This window comes from Strix uralensis, chromosome 2 (assembly GCF_047716275.1).
Source record: "Strix uralensis isolate ZFMK-TIS-50842 chromosome 2, bStrUra1, whole genome shotgun sequence".
NCBI classification, from domain to species: domain Eukaryota; kingdom Metazoa; phylum Chordata; class Aves; order Strigiformes; family Strigidae; genus Strix; species Strix uralensis.
In genome coordinates this window covers 15,574,152-15,587,434 of record NC_133973.1, presented here as the reverse complement: position 1 = coordinate 15,587,434, position 13,283 = coordinate 15,574,152, and positions in this window count along the sequence as shown.

Genomic DNA, 13,283 nt, shown 5'->3' with positions numbered 1-13,283 from the left:
AAATAGGAAGAGGATCTAAAATTGTTTTACTTATTAAAAAAAAAAAAATTAAGGGGGTGTAAGCGGATGTCTTAATTTCATGTCATCAGCTCTTTCATCTACATTGTATGTTTTCTTACTCTCAGAAAACAAATAGGTGTTACCTGAGTAAAAAAGAGCATCCAAATAATTCAGTGGTGAGTAGACTCCCTGGGTTAGACATCCTGCCAGATTTCTCCACTTGGGGTGCCAGGGAAGGGAAGAAGCTGAGTAGAGCTGAATCAAAACGGGGGCAAGAGTACTGACACATCACTGAGGCGGCCTCGGGATCCCGTCCTTCCCAGCAATCAGAGTAGTGGCTTTGGATCAGAAACCCTGCAGAGGTGATGCATCTGCCAGAGACGCTTTTCAGGAAGTAATTTTGTTATCATTTCTCTCTCTCTCTCTCTCTGCAATAAAGTAAGATAATGGGAAGGATGCAATACAAACAGTCATCTCCGTTTTCTACAGTCTCAAGACTATGCCTAATCAGCATTGTCAGCCTTAGGCAAGCACAGATATTGAGACTGGCTTAAACCGAAACACACTACACAACAGTCCAAGACAAGAATTTTGTTTTTCTTGCTTTCAGTTTGATTTTACACTTGCAAGTCTTTCTCTGAAGACAGAAGTTTGTTTGTTTAAATAAAAGCTGAGACTTTTTCCACGTAACAAGTAGACTCAGAAATACGGCTTTAAAGGGGGAAAAAAAATCCCCACTAAATGCATATCACAGGAGTGGCAACAGCTATAATTCTTGTGCAGTAGTCTCTCTAAACGTCTTTGAATATTCCGGAGGGCAGGATACCATATCTGATATTCTGACATTTCTAGAAAGCAACCTTCACACTGCATATTTAAATTTGTTTTGAGAAGCAGTACAAGCTTCATCCTGTTTCAGTCTGCTGAGTAGTATTTCCAAAGCAGAGGATGGAAAACACAAAGGACATGTCAGTTTAGGTTCTTATTCCCATACTTAAAATGGTGAAGATCTTCATACTCATTTATGGGGTTTACCAAACAATAATTTCAGTTTAGGTATGCCTGCCACTTGTTTTTCAACATCTCAGCTAGCGATTTTTTCCAGTTGATGATGAGCCCTGCTGTCCAGGATGATATCCACTCTAGCTAAAATACGGTGGGATGTGATCATAGTGCTCGCTGCACACTACAGCAACCAGCAATTCAGTCACAAGGAGCAGCTATCCTCCACCCAAACTGTGCTCCAGCATAGCAGTGCCTGGAAAGCAGGCGGGCTGGGCATGTTACTGCCCGATGGAGGAGGTAATATTCCTGTGTATCCTTGGAAGTCTCATTTCATCACAGTGCAGCCGTGGTCTACAGCTCAGACTTTTTTTCTTTTAAACCAGCATTTTTTTTAGTTTCTGTCTACTGTTTGAGTCAAGCCCATCCAAAGGGCAGTAAGTACTGAAATAGCAGCAGACCTTTCTGGATGAGGATGGCAGTTAAGTAAGTAAACTATCTTAACTGGATGCAAGATCACAGAATGGACTCACTATCACAAGGGCTTCTGTGCTGTAGAGCCAGCACTTTTTCTGTAACACACAGTCTTCAATATCACATTGATATTTACAGAAAAAGAGGGTTTGAAGACAATACTTAAATTATTTTCCAAATTTTAAAAAGTATATTTAAAACCAGATTTTTCTTGTACTTTCTTATTCTAGCACATTCACCACAACTGGAAGTGCAACAACCCAAAGTGCACAGAGCCTAAAGAATACATTCTAAAAAAGCTATAGATAGGTACACTAAGGAAGGGATGGGGCAGCAGTTATTCGTAGGTGTTAGTCCTCTGATAAAGCAACCTTGAAGTGACCCAAATTTATAGTTGTACCATTTGAAGAGTGTTTTACATTCCCAGAGCTAACCAGTATAAAAGAGGGGATGTGTAATGCAAATGAGAACCGAAGCCCCAGAGTTCTTCAGTATTATGGCTTTACATTTCTTGTTCCTTCTGTTTTTGAAATACAGCACGTATTATTATAGATAGTTATATGTGCATATTACAAGCAATTACTGGGCAAAGTGCTTTTCTTTGTCAAAGTCATTGGCAAAACTTACATTATCTTCAGAGCAAACAAGCTGAGATCAGATCACTGTGTACACTGTGAAAGTGAAGCGTGCTGTAAAAAAGGAAAATGGAAACTGCATTAATTTACAACATGTGCTCTTAAGAAACAAAGGAGCACAACCCAAAGATTCATATTAATACAATGAAATCTGACTTTCCTTCAAAGAATGTATTAAAAAGTTTACACATCAATCCTTGGCACTAAAATTTTGTAAAATAATTTCTCTCAGATGTAATCCATACTGCCATGGACTCTGGAAGGCTTATTGTCATGTTACTGAAACATGCACATTGCCCAGAGCCTTACAGCATCTTTCCGCACCAAACAATTGACTGCAAGGAGGTTATTAGCAAATGCCATAACACAAGGCACATGTGCCCCTATCTAATTTTTCTAGGAAGCTTTTACAGTTCCTGAGCAGCCTAAGAACATTGCTTGACCCTGCTGACCCAGGAGAAGACATCTCACAGCATCAGTGTAGTTTTTTCAGTCTCTACAGTCTTTTTATTTAAGATATAAATTATAACTTTCAGGGGTATACTGCAATCATAGATAGTAAAGATGACTTTACAGCTATCTCATTGGTTTGAAAACAGTGCTTCACTTAGAAAGTTTATAGCCCATTAAAACAGTATGTTTTTCCTTATATTATCCCTTCCTGTGCAGTACTAATTTCATTTTAACACTATGATTTGAACACCACACATACAATTAGTTTCTACCAAGAATGAAAGCTCTTTCACTCAAGGTCAAATTATACAAAGTCTATGAAGCAGGGTGAACCAACTATTTCAGATCAAGTAAAACTAGTCAAAGATCTATTGTTTCAGATTTTTTTTCTGAATTCTAAGAAAAGTCTTATTTGAGCCAATCTATAAATTTAGTACATTTTTATAAAACCCAGTTCAATTTTCTTCTATTAATGTTATTCCTCCACACTTAATGAAACTCAGTTTTAGCCAAATTAACAACAACTATCTACGCTGATAATTAGAAAATATAATGAAGCGCTGTTTTAGAACTTCACCAAAGATCTCTCAGTTAGTTCAGGGAAATTAAACAGGAGTGATGTAACTAATGTGGCATAAAGTACTTTAAGAGAATATTGAGAGGGTCTTTGTTTTGGTTTTTAAATGTCCACTACAACAAAATTTCAGAGAAACCCATACCCGTAGTGACAGCAGACCTCTCTGGCTTATTCCATTTGCCAGCTAGTCACTCATTTAGAGGAGTAGCTTTCCATGAAAGCATCTCATTTCTTATTTTAGAAATCACTAATTTCATAAATAACCACTGTGGTTCTAGAAAAGAGTCGTTTGTGTATATATCATCCTACAGTGTTTAAATTTTCCTGAATGAACTGTGTGTCATCTCCAGTTTTAATGTTTGTCATATATCACATCTTACCTGTGGCCCAGCAAGCTGAAAGACTTGATCACTCTGTCTTCCTCTTGATACTTGTAATTAAGTTTTAAAGATGGGTCTCTAACCTTGATGTTATCTTCCTGAGGAAGGAGAGTATATGCATAAGATACAAATTCATGTGGATAAATTCAGTACTTCAACAGATTTGAAGACAGAAGAAAAGTTTTTATAAGGCCAACAGATGTGGTTAGGAAAATTAGGCAGGTTTCTTCTGGTCTTTAATAGACGCAAGAGATTTAAAGGCAAATGTGAGACAAAACAGCCAAGACAAATACAAGCTGGGACATTTCTGAGTAAAGTTAGAGTGAAGTGAAGTTATTTTGTATCTGTGAAGTAGAGGAGATTTTAGGAGAGGATAGTGGAGAAGGAAGGGAGAAGAGTGAGGGGAAAAAAAGGGGGAAAAGTTAGCATGCACAATGCAGGGATACTAGTGGGAGGAAGGAAACGGGACATTACAATGGATTCTAAACCCAGGCTGGATCAGTTGTACCAAATACCTGCCTCTATAGCACACTCGCTTAAAAAGGCACCTACCTGACTCTAGATGTGTTTATGTTTTAAGGGAAAGATATGCAAATAAAGTAAAAGTCTCTCCAAAACCAGGAAATAAAGAATATCATGTGTCACCCATCCTGAGAAAGCATTTTCCTCCTAGGGATAAACAAGTGAGATCTGTAGCATCCTCTGAATTAACAGTTTTTAATCATTTCCAGTTAAGGTGGATAGGAATGGAGAGAGGATTTTTCAGTTCACTCCCAAAGTTCCCACCAGCTTTGGCTGAAGGAGACCAGCTGGGAATTGACGACTGGAGGACATCTGAGAAAAGATGATGCATATCTATCACTGAGCTCACTAAGACAGAGGATTTCTTACATTTATGATTATATTTTAAACCATACAGTAATTCTGGCTATTATTTAATACAGGGTATTATTGGTTATGTGAAACAGTACCTTTGCTTGATACAGATCAGTTTCAAGATTCCTTCATTTCATTTCTGCTACAAAGCCAGCTATATCTATGCCTTGTTATCCACATTTTGAAAACCAGATCAGTTGTCCAAATAAGCAAGACAAAGTTGAAGTACTAAATCTCCAGCCAATGGGGGTCCTATTTAGACCTGTTTTAAAGACTCACTTGCCATAATTGGGACTGAAGTTCTATTTTGTGGCAAATTTCAATGTTTGTTTTCAGTCTGCAATGAAATGAATGTTAAATTCAAACAAATCTGCAAATGAAAGCAGCTTGGTATTAGGCAGCATGGAATGCGGGTATTTGTCAGTGAATCACTAAATGCTGAAACTGCTTAGCACCTCTCACTATAAAAATTCAATTTTTGTCCTACTTCTCCTAACAAAAGGAGCAATTCATTTGATGGTGCTCTTTCTTATGCTACCTTGTGTCAAAAGGTGCTAGAGTGGTGTTTTCATACATTTTGGAGAAGGACTGCACAGGTAACTTTAAACTAGCTGAAGCACCCTCTCATGCTTTTTCTTTCCTGCTGGGCTAACACAGTTTCCTCTGCAGCAAATTGGAACAGCAAATGCATCTCCCTGGGAAAAAAATTTTGCAACTTTCTTCTTTTTTTTAAAGGAGAAAGGGAAGGCAAGGGGAGGAAAGCATAAGTGAACAGTATCAGTAAATAAGTGCTCCCAGAAAAAGGTGTTTAGCTACATTTCAGAGTGAGTATTCCATTTTATAAATTAGCATTTAAATATTACATGGTTACAGGTGTAAGTCTCATTCTAGTCACTGCAGAACCACATCTAACATTTAATCAGCCTAGCAAGTCAAAGATTTTAAATGGAGCAGAGTTATGCACTACCTGAATTCAGACAATACCTTCCATTTAGTACCTATAAAATCAGCACCACCAATTTCCAATGTATTAGGAGCTTTCTGGCTTCTGTTTCCCCTTCCTGACCCTTTGGAATAAAGCCTGAATTCCTATAGCTGAATAACTACCTAAAGATCTCAGGAACAGACTAGAAAGCTGAATTAAACCAATTCTTGTGTGCCAAAACAGAGGACTATAGTGATGCTCCAGATTTTTTTTTTTTTGTGAATATCATAGCAACTCTGATAGTTTCTTCTTTCAAGCACCTTTTAATATATTCTTTCCAAAATGTTAATTTGTCTCCTACCTTTCGTAAGAATAAATTATCAGCAACTTCCAGAGGTAGAAAGAGTTAGAAAAACATTAGACAATAAAAATTGTCTATGTTTCAAGATTATTTTCACTTCTTATTTCATCTTTACTTTCTTCCAACAGCCTCAGATGAAAGCATGACCATAGGATAACATATATTTAACAGTCCATTTGTTAAATGTTTGCACTATTGCTCTGACAGAAGTCATCACATACATCAGAAATATTCAATGTAGTAACGGTGGTTTTGAGATTTCAAGTAATCCACGTAAAACCAGTATCAAGAGCTTGGCTATTTCCCCTTTTAAACACAGAAGAATACATTGATGTATCTATGATTTTGCTTTATTCTCATTATGGAAAAGATTCTTGAGTATGTGCTGGGTATAGAAGTAGCAGCTACAAGTGATAAAATTTAGCAGTAATTACGTGCAAGTTAAATGCAATTGAGATACAGTGGATTTTCAACAGGAAAACACCTTCCAGGTTTCCCCATTGGCTCAGGCACTGAGAAAAAGAATACAAAAAAGGCCTTACTCTTCTGTGATACACAGCACACATAAATCACATAAATTCGTAACAGTGATCTGTAAAGCCCCAACCTATGCTATATTTTGGTGGCTATAGCATCAGTTGATTACCACTGCATCCAAAAACCTAAATGGGACCAGGTCCCTGGAGGTCTATGCACAGTGTAAATTCACAATACAAAGCACATATTATGAAGCACAAGCTGAACTGCTCACCAAGTCCAAATGAGTTAGCTTTTCTAAAACTTTACGAAGCGTGTACTTGGAGGTGGAACAACATACCCAAAGTTAAAGAAGAAGAAATTAAGAGAATGAGACCACATAGATGCACTGTGATCTGCCATGGGGCCCACCTAATCTACCAGCAGGCCTCTTTTTCTGCACAGGGTCCTCACCATTGTGTTCACTACTGGTAATTGCACAATGTTCCCCACTGACTTAACATTCTCTGAAGTGAATCCCAGCACGTTGCAGCCCTGTCTGATGGTCCTGCATCATCTCGCTCTCTTGCTCGTGGTTATCAGCCAGTGTGTGCATTTCACATTCCATTTAAAGATAGAATATTTAAATGTTGTCTTCTATGCCTTTCCAGTGTGACATTTCCTTCCCACAATGTAAAGCCAATGGATAAGTCTTATTTCACCTTACCCTGTAAAGGAAACATAGCATGCACATTACCCGATAGAATACACATTTGCAATAGCAAATTATAACATTTCATTAAGTGTAAAGTTACAGGTCCCATTATCCAGAGTTAATGTATGCAGTGAAGATTCTTTTCTACCTATACTGAAGATAAATAATGCAAATGTGTTTTGGGAAGTATCATACTTTAGACATATGTGTTCTTTTGTACATTTGCTTCCTTTTACACATACCTGGGTTTAGCTTCTTGGAAGCCGTGGTGTACTTACCCAGTCAGTCAACAAGAATGATAAAATATGACTTATCTGATTAACCACAAGTATGCACTATGGTTTACATTCAGAATATTCATGATCAATCAACTCAGTAAATTTTATCTGGGAAAAGCTGTTAATAAAAAATATTTGAAGAGATGAGCTCAAGGAAATTGTGATCTGTTTGTGGTTATTCCATAAGTAGAAAAGAGGGACTAAAATCATTCAATATGCTACTCCCGCCGGATTATTCGCTCTGCTCCACTGAACACCCATAAGCACATTCAACTATTAAATTAGCACTGCTAAGCTGTGCTATTTGTGTTGGCTATTTTTATACACAGCAGGCAATAATCATTGCTTAATGAGAGACTAGGCTTTAACACCAGGTGTGATTTTGTCATTAGGAGATCTATTTTTCTACTTTTCGTAGTTTTCATCCCCACCAGTACCGCCTATTTCTGTCCCGAGGGTTGCACGTTGAATGCCGATTCCAAGCTCAGCATGGTGCACGGTACTCGATTTGCACTGATTGTCATAAATTGTAACACACGGTGTTCTGTGAAGATGTGCAACGAAAGTGTGATTTCTGTTATGTTCCTTGCATTAGAGATCACTTCTAATTTGCAGCCTCTTCTATTATATTTCAGCTGTTTCCTTTGCATAGAAAAGCAAAGCTCTGTTTAAAATGTTGTTTTCTCAAAAATCCACCTGTAATAATGAAAGAAATGTATTCACGGTATTTACTATCAGAACACTACACAAGAGAAACAAATATTTTTTCCTATACTAATGACAAATGTTCAGCATATAAAAAGCTTAATTACATGCTATAAATGGCTGACTTTCTGCTTTGCTATTCAGCTATTCAACCAGAAAGAATGTTGTAAAATCTTAAGAACAAAACTCAAGGAAGAAAAAAACATAACTTCTGCACACTTTACAAGAGAAAACAGTTTTGAGAGAGTTGCAAATGGACATAAACTCCTGCTACAGGCATTTTTGGGCAAAAGACGAATAAACAAACAAAACTAGACATGACTCTGTGTGTGCCAGATTATTTTTTTTAGACTTAATGAACTTAAGTACAACCAGATCAAGCAAAAACATGCATTCTTTCTCCCAATATAACACAAGCAGATCCAGTTCCTTTTATGTGAGATTTTTAGTCCAACCTGGAGCAAATACATAACAGAAATGTAAATATTCACTTTTATAAAATCCCATTACCAAAGACAAATATGAAGCAACCTGGGAATATCATTTCACCTGTAGATTACAACTTTCAAACTAGAGTAATGTTTCTGTAGAATTGACATCAGCTTTAACTGTGTCAAATAGATTTTTTTGAAATATATTTGAATTGAAAAATCTCAGTCAGGAAGTTAACGACTAAAGAAGTCAAGGATGTGGAAATACCCTCACACTTACATAACTTCTCTTGGTTTTTGGGACACCAGAGGATAACTTTGACTGTAAATAGGGAACTTCAAAAACACTGAAAATGGAATTCCAAAGCATGTGTATACCTTGAATGTTTGAAAACACTGCTCTAAAAAAAAGTCAAATGTAGTTTGAACTAACAGCTTCTGTACTTTGTCTCAGTTTCCATCTGTAGGCTGATGATAGTATCGCTTGACTATTGCAAGGTTGCAGAGTATTCCCATTTTTATATGTCCTGTGATAGTCACAAACATCATGGAAATGTTAAAGAAGCCAGAACTAGTGTTATGTGTCTTCCATGGACCAAACTTTTTTGTTGGTGGTGGTTTTGTATGGTTTCTTTAAAGTGGCATTTGTTACTGTCATAACAAAAACTCAATGATTCTCCTGGTCTCCTGAAATCAGCTTGAGACAAGTACTGACAACCTTAGAAATGTGAGAAAACTTACAAATAGCTCTGTAGTAATTATTTTATCCAAAATTTATTAAGATTGGTTAGGGTGCATACTACTAACTATTACTGTGGTTTGCTAAGTAGTGTTTGCAAGATATGATGGTACAAAAGCCCCAAGTTCTGAATTTGAAATCCCTGGTGACAATTTGGTCTCATTCTGCTCTGTGTATCTTTCTAATCTTAAGGAATCTAGATGGTCTCTGTTCCAATTAACATCAGAATCTGTACCTGAATAAGTAGTTTTCCTAGTTTACAAATGTAAAACAAGACAAAGTACTACACCACTACTACATCAGGAAACCTCAACTTTATCAATTTGTTTTCACAACATACTCTGGTTTACTCTCATAACTGAAGCACTATGGATTCATCTTTCTATTACACACATAAGAGTGATGTGAAATTAGTAATTATCATCCATGTAGCTCTTAAAACCTATAGTGAGCTATGTAGAAATACTATTAACAGACATTTAAATTAACTGTCTTGTTGTGCAACCAAAATTTCACAGCATTCAGAGACAGCAAGTAGAAACAAGATCTCAGGCCAAAAAGAGAAAAGTAATCATATGATTGAAAAATATTTGCTACATGACATTGCAGTATACAAGTTCCTATTCTATCCCCCAGAGCCACATTTTTAAAGTTTGTTTTTACCTCCTAAGTCTTGAGGAAACCCAAGAATTTCTGTAGAGATACAAATATATTGCATACATTTTGCACCAGGTGGGGGAAAAAACAACACATTTTGCTTTTTCCCAGCAGCATAAATCATTAAAATCTTTGTGCTATGCTAACAGCACACACTCACCCACCCAGATAACTGTCACTACTGCAAAGAAGGAAAGTGATCCAACAGTGCTTACAACATGGATCACTGCACACCCTGCTGTACACTGTTCCTGCAGATCAGTCTGTTGTCCAGCTGAAAGATTCAAGTAAAGTCACATTTGTTAAGAAAATAGCCGTATTTCTCTTCTATGTATTGACATTTATTCTGTGTAGCACATCACAGTATATGAATATAGCCCCTTTTGATAAATGGTGGCTCAATGCACAAAGGATTGCTCTCTACCACACTTTCACCTGCTCATCCAAATTGTACCTATGGCTTTCTGACAATGCCTTCTACTCCTATGCATAAATCACCCAGGTGATAGTGAAGAAATGTGTCTGTGTCAAAAATAAGGCATCTCTTCAGCAACATTTTATGGACCTTCACTTATCTGTGAAAATTAAAACAAGCAAAATAACCAGATCCTCACTTTTAACTGTACTTCTTTCAGGTCTGGACAAAGAAATGACTCATCAGAAGACACTCATCACCTGGCTTCAGTTTGATTTATGGGGCACTTTTTTGTTTATTCTTCTGCCCAGAGACATGTTAGAACCTCCATTCTTAGATATTTTGAGGCTCAGCTAGACAAAGCCATGGCTGAGCTAATCTACCATTGGTGACAGTCCTGCATTGAGCTTATGGTTGGGCATTCATAGGTCCCTTCCAGCCAACACTTCTGTAATTCTGCATTATGAAATCCAAGTTTCATATGTGAACAGGAAGTTAACACCACAATTCTTATGCTCGCTTTTCCAGTGCAGCATGATTTTTCTGTCTAAACACCCTTGTCCATACTAAGATTTCTCTTTTTGTGCTTGCCAAAGCCACCCTTTTACAAACATTAAGATACTCCCAATCCCTTCACCAACTGCCTGATCCTGGCCTGACTCAAACACAAGTGCTTCCCTCAGAAATGAAGTGGAGTTGCTAGGCTGGACCTCTATTGATGATTACTGCTTAAATCCACCTCCCAAATCAGTTTTGCTTCTCTATCATTAATATAGCCTTAGTATCAAGCATACATATCTAGATATCTGTGCGTCCCTTATGCATGGGATGCACAGATGCAGTAGCAGGTGCTGTACCAACATGCAATGAAAAGATGGCCCTTTGGCATACTTTCCCAGAAATTCCTCAAGTATGAGATTTCTTGAGAAAAAAAAAAGAAAAAGCCCGCATCACATATTTTTAACAAAAGTATTTACTGAACTGCCATGAGTGGCAGCATTACAAAAGTTGAGGGAGGGACAAAAAATGCATAAGCTTAAGAATTTTTCTCATTTTTTAAGACCAACTCAGCAGAGGGAGAAGGAAACTGTAACAGAAGTGAGTGAATGCAGAATAACCAGGATGGTCTGACCTTTAGAATCTCAGAGTATTTAAAGCGTGGCAGTTGCATTGATTTCCTGTGTCTACCATACTGTATTTCTCCTACACTGACAAACAGGAGACTGGACTGATTCATGAGAGCCACTATTTGCATGTTAAGTTTATTGTCTTTCTCTGCTACAGCTTCTGTCAGTAATGCTTGACAAAGATCTTTTCACAATGTATTCTCCTTATTGTGTTCTCCATGTGAAAGATTAAATACAGCAGTTATATTTATCCATACATGTACTTTCTCTGTCTTTACTACATTCTAATTTTAATGCTTTAGCTATGAAAATTGGGGAAACTAGTGTCTGCAGTTTTAAGAAAAATAACGTGACTCAGACTGTGCTGATGCATCTTCTCCTGTCAACGTTCCTTTTCTTTGTACTGGGGAACCAGTTCTTGATTTCCTCCTTCCTGTGATAAAACATTGGTTTTCTTCATGAGAATTAATTTGTGAATAGGCTCTTCCTTTTTTCCCTTTGTCTTTTTGTTCTTGTTCCAGTAGGACATATTACAACAGTTATGCTACAGCACCAGCCAGGCAGTCTCTTCCAGTATAAAAGGTGGAGGGTAACATCATGTAAGGCTTGTAAAATGCTTCAAAAATTAAAAGCTGCAGGACTTCTCTAATCAGATAAGTCTACACCTGTAACCTACTGTAGATGCTAAACGTTACAACATCTCTGTGAGCTAAACTACTGGTACTGTCTTGGGTTGTCCTCATATCATATGTAAGTCATCACAGAGGGGAACTGGACCTAAATCCAGGAGTCGTCGACTTGGCTAAGGCAATATGAACTACTTGACACAGTACCACAGGGAGTGGGTGCATAGCTGTGCCTTGCAACACTGACAGAAAGCCTTTGAAGAGCATGGAACGGTGGCAAGGTGATTCCACACACACAAGCATGTCTGAAGCCATCACTCCCAGGCACAGAGGCAGGCTGCCAGAGTAACGGAGAATTCTCTGCCGGCTTTCTGGATTTTTCTTACAACATCAGGCAGTAGAAAACATTTTTCTGAGGTCTCAGCTTATGTTTACAAGTCGTTTGAGGCAGCTGTTGTCCACATGGCTGTGGGGCTCTATGACTGTGGAGTAGACTTGACTTGCTCCCTGACCCCATAAGAATTTTTTGACTCATATAACCTGTCTTTGTTTTCGTATTGCCAGTATCATATGTTCACAGCCATTAGGTCTGACTCCATATCTTCTCCTTAACCATCACCAAGGAGAAGGACAAAAAATTGACCTTCTATGGCAAGCTTTTGTAACAGCAGCCCAACAGCATGTTGATGTAAGTTACGCAAATGTCCAAATATATGGTTTGTTGTACTTGTTTCTTCGTAGGACTGGAGCACTCTGATACATCTTTTCCACATATTGCATTTTCATTTTTTTCCTAATTTTCGTTTCAGTGCTAGTTTTCTTCATAAGCATCCTCATTTTCCTACCTATATGAAATTAAGCATCCATGTGTCTTATACGCTCATTACGTAGTATCATTTGTACAGTGCTAAAAATCCTGTCTGAAAACAGAGTACAAGTTTCACTCCATTTGTTGTTGCTGAATTTCATTTCTTGAACTGCTACTTGTATTAACATTCTGAGCAATTTAAACTACCTAACTGGTTAATATCTAGTGCTACTGTCTGTCATCTGAAATATCTAAGGCACCACAAAGAGCTAGTAAAGATTAAAAAAATTTCCCATAGAAAACTGTTCTACATGAAAGCAACTGTAAATTAAATAATCAAATGCTCTACCTCATTAAGTTCTTCATGGAATTAATTTTATAACTTAAAAATTTCTTCTTTCTGCAAGATATAAAAGCAAAGCAATAGAAATGATAAGTATGTTACACATATGATTGTAACAATGGTGTTCAGCTGCCTAAACATATGCATCTAATGCTATTTTAATTCCCTAAGGTAAGACATGCATATTGGGACAACAGAATCACAGAATCACAGAATCATCTAGGTTGGAAAGGACCTTGAAGATCATCCAGTCCAACCATTAACCAAGCACTGACAGTTCCCAACTACACCATATCCCTC